Below are 4,809 nucleotides of genomic sequence, written 5' to 3' on the forward strand. Positions count from 1 at the left end.
CCATATTCTACTGCTGCCCCGACATTCATACGATAATGTACCTTTCAAAGAGAGCGTTTGTAGCTGTGGAATGAAAGTGGCAGCTGTTTCCCCTCGCTCTTACTGCCGCCCTTGGTCGTGTAGGGGCTGAAATTCTCATCTTACACGCGGTAGTTGAGTGTGCACTTCTCTGTTGTAGAAAAGCGGAGTGTTTTGGAGCAGAAAGATGTGAAGTTCGGATGCTTCTGGAGTTCTTGTTGAAAAGTTGGATGACGCTAGGAAGATGGTTTGCAGACTTTTCCTCCTTTTCTGGGTGACATTCTCAGCGCTGCAGGGGTTCCTGTGAAGCGCTGCTCTCATGTTTTGGTACGAATTAATTTGGTTTCATTCCCGCTGCTTCCGTTTGTTGGGATTGCAGATTGGGTCCAACGGATGCAATCCGTGGATGAGTGCCCTGCTTCCAGGAATTGTCTGGCTGTCTTCTGCTTGCCCTGTCCTGTTATTGTTGTGCTATTCTAGTCGAATATGTGGCCCTTGACGTTTGTACGTATTGCTACTAGGGACTGCTGGAGTGACGCCCACACAAATTCTTTGCCAAGAACCAATATCCACCCACCTTCATTCGCAAATGCATGGCACACAAAGTTCGAAACGAGAATTTGCTATGAGGTAATTTTTAAATCATGCTTCCCTGTCTTAACAGCAAATTCTGGAAAACGATATCCAGATTCCTCTGAACGCTCGGACTTATGACAGCACAGAAAGTGAGAGCCTCACTCAGACAACAACTCACGAGAAACCAAGGCCCAATACCCATCATGTACAGTTCAAACGTGGTTGACGAAATTCCACGCAGGGACTGCACGAAACACGACAGAGGAGAAAGAGGCTGATAACTAGAGAGCTGCATTCATAATTTCATCTGCAATGTAAACGCCTCGGAGAGCTGTTCCTTGCAGTTATGCACAGAATATTGAATGTCTCTGATCCCAGGGCTTGGAATTCGGATGATATGACCGTCTGCAGCACTGGTTACTTCCTTATGTGAGGTAATTGCTGGTGGAACACATGTCACACTCTATTGCTCTTTGAGAAATACATCCAAAATAGGAGCTTAGAGCAGCATTTCTGTTGTCCTTCTGGTGCTGTCCCTGACATGCCCTGTGGCACTGCACATATTCTGTGCTTCCTGAGGGTTCGGCACATGCTTCCACGATCGTATTATGGGCAATAATCTGCATTTTCGCTTCAATAACGGGTGTATGAAGCGGAGGTCCACCATTCTCTATTCTATTTTTCTCTTCTTATGCACAACTGCAATACAGGATCAAATAATATTGAAAGATGATATACAGAGGCGTGTGAAATACCGTAGTTTTAATGACATTTATGCAATGTTTAGAGATTACCTTGATTCAGGAAATAAGGATGTAAAGTCTGTTTGGCTGGAGTTGAGGAACAGTGAGGAATGAACTCACAAGCATGTGTAGTTTACAAGCCCACTCGCAGCAACCACAAAGCGAAATAAATCGGACAAGGGGGAAAAATGTGTGTGAGTGGCAAAAATGGCAATAGTCATGCGTGATCTTAACTTCCCATCTAAAACTCTCGGTTCCATTGTAAAAACGTTTGGAGAACCAAAATCAAAAAAAATCCCACATGTCCCATAAAAAATCACGAGGGATATCTTGGTAATTGATTACTCTACTGGTGACTTAATTTTTCTATTTTCTTGGAAACCATCTCTTTTATTGTGAGCATCAGAAAAGGCTTTTTTTTCCAGCAAGAAATAAATATGTGACTAAGCTTTGTTCGTTTCAAGTATAAGAACACTGAGACACCTCTACACCGCACTTCTTTTGCGTTTCTATCGATTTTAACACTAGTGTGTCTTTTGATTCTTCCAACAAAGTATATGACCTCGCATTCCCTACATGAAACTGCATCTGCCAAGAATACTCCAATTGTTGGAGGGAATCCTGAGGAACAGAATATACATGTATTTGGAAAGGCAAGGACTGATTCAGGTTAACATGGTTTTGTGCGTGGGAAATCATGTCTATCAAACTCGATTGAGTTTTTTGAAGAAGTAACAAAGAAGCTTGATAAGGGCAGAGCAGTAAATGTGATCTATATGGACTTCAGTAAGGCGTTAAATAATGTTCCCCATAGGAGACTGATTGGCAAGGTTAGATCTCATGTAACAGCAGTGGATGTAACACCAACCCTTGTGGTACGCCGCCAAGACCTGGACACCAAGAAGAACATGTTCCAACAACTACAACACCGTTTTCTATTGGCAAGCCAATTACTGATCAAAGCTGGAATCTCTCCCACAGTTCCATTCCTCCGCATTTTGTATAATAGCCTATTGTGGGGAAACTTATCGAACAACTTGCTGAAACCCATATACACCACGTCAACCGGGTTACTGTCATCTATCTGTTTGGTCACTTTGTCAAAAAAGTCAACAATATTCGTTAGGCAAGGCCTACCCTTCAAAAAACCATGCTGACTGTCCCTGATCAGATTATTCCTTTCGAGATGGTCATAAATTCTATCAATAATAACCTTTTCCAACACGTTACCAACAACTGCAGTGAGACTCACAAGTCTGCAATTACCAGCATTGTCTCTACGAAACTTTTTGAACAAGGGAACAACATATGCTATGCTGCATTCCACAGGCACTATTCCTGTAGACAACGATGATTTGAAAATCAATTCCAAAGGCACATCAATCTCTTCCCTTGCTTCCCAGAGGATCCTAGGACAGATGCCATCCGGCCCAGGGGACTTGTCTGTTTTCACACTCTGCAGTATTTCTATCACCTAATCCTTGTGAACCTCAATATCTACAACACTAGACGCAAGTATCTATGTATCTTCGTCGCCAACATTTACATTTTCTATCGCGAACACTGTCAAAAAATATTTATTTAGTACTTCCCTTATTTCCTCTGACTCCACAGAAAACTTCCCACTATTATCCTTGATTGTCCCAAATTTAACTCTCGTCATTCTTTTAGTGCTGACATACCTATGGAAAGCCTTCGGGTTAACCCTGATACTATCTGCCAACAACTTCTCATGTCTCCTCCTGGCTCTTCTAAGCTCTCTTTTTAGGTCTTTCCTGATATCGGTGGAACCCTTGAGCGCTCTAACTGAGTTTTCACGTTTTTTCCAGACATAAGACTTTGTTCCTTCTTCACCAGGCATTCCACTTCCTTAGTAAACCACGGCTCACGCGTTCTATATCTTCCACCCTGCCTGACAGGCACATACAAATCTAGGACACACAGAAGCTTTTCCTTGAATACGCTCCACATTTTTAATGTGCTCACCCCCTAAAGTTTCCTACCCCACTCTGCACTTCCGAAATCTTTCCTCATTGCATCGTGATTTCCCTTCCACCAGCTGAAACTCTTGCTCCGTGGAGTACACCTATCCCTTTCCGTCACGAAAGTAAACCTGAGAGAATTGTGATCGCTGTCTCCACAGTGCTCACCTACTTCCAAATCTAAAACCTGGCCAGGCTCGTTACCCAGTACTAAATCGAAAGTGGCTTCTTCCCTTGAAGGCATGTCTACATACTGTGTCAGGAAGCCCTCCCGCACACACTGGACAAAAACTGAGCCATCTATTGTACTCGTACTGTAGTGATCTCAGTCAATATTTGGATATTGTCTTGAGTGTTCCAGAGTTTTTCATTGTCCCACAGTCCAGATGAAGTTTGTATTCCTCACGTACGGGAGCGAGAATTCTTTCAGTGTCTCAGATCAGTTCCTCTGCTGATAACATCAGAGTCAATGTCCCTTCCTCTACTCGGAATGACAATTTACACTTCTTCAATCTCCTCTGATTCCATTTCCCAAAGAGTTTCTCAAGATTTCCAAAGCTGGAGCCTAAATTATATGGTTTGCTTCCTAAACATTTTTCCAACTGCCAACTGACAATATTTTCACAGTATCTCTTCACAATCCTCTGGCTTGCACCATGTGCAGGGATGAGAAGTCCCGTTTGGTGAAGAGAGTTCCTAGGCTGGTGAGTTTCACTTTGGAACAAAGATGGTTAAGTGGCAATTTCCTGCGGTTATTTGTAATGATGGGAGAGGGAGCGGTGGGGAATGAGCACTCTGACTAGCAGGAAGAAGTGTTGCCAATGACCAGAGTCAGAGAACAGAGGACAAGGGATGAGAGGAATCTAATGAAAAGCAGCACTTCTGCTCAGGGCGTTCAATAACAACTGCAGAAACCCGATGTGTCGGGCAGTGTATCTGGAAAGAGAAACAGAGATAATGTTTTAAATGTGGAGCATTTCTGATGAAGAACTCGAGTTTCTCAAGTCCAATCAAATTACAGGCCTGGTTTGCAAAACAGGCTTTCTGAACTTTGAATTGTTCCAGCAAGAAAGCATTCATAACGTATTCAGCAGGATTCGAACCTACGTGGGGAAACCCCAATGGATTTCGAATCCATCGCCTTACCCACTCGGCCATGACAACAGACAGCACCGCGCCCTCAGCTTTGACCAAATCAGCCGTGATCTCATTGAAAGCTGCCGCTGACTTGAGTTAAATGTTTCCATCTCCATTCATACCTTTGCTGTCATTTGTCAGGTGCGAGACACCAATGTAAAAGAAGAAAAGCACAAAGTTAGGAAAAGATATTTGCAGCCAAATTGAGTCAAAATTATTTCTTGAAAGGAAAATCACACTTGGCAATTTGCTAGATCTCTTTGCGAACATGACCAGCAGAGGTAATCAAGGGAGCTATTGATCTGAGTATTCTTGGATATGAAACAAACAAAGTTTAATCACATATTCATTTC

General features: G+C 43.0%; 1 non-coding gene across 1 annotated transcript; it reads right to left on the reverse strand.

Annotated features, from left to right (window-relative positions):
• Positions 1 to 4,401: 4,401 nt before the first annotated feature.
• Positions 4,402 to 4,483, reverse strand: trnas-cga (transfer RNA serine (anticodon CGA)). Its single transcript has one exon. It is a non-coding gene; the product is annotated as a tRNA-Ser (tRNA).
• Between the last annotated feature and the right edge of the window lie 326 nt (positions 4,484 to 4,809).

This window comes from Chiloscyllium punctatum, chromosome 16, assembly GCF_047496795.1.
Source record: "Chiloscyllium punctatum isolate Juve2018m chromosome 16, sChiPun1.3, whole genome shotgun sequence".
Taxonomy (NCBI): domain Eukaryota; kingdom Metazoa; phylum Chordata; class Chondrichthyes; order Orectolobiformes; family Hemiscylliidae; genus Chiloscyllium; species Chiloscyllium punctatum.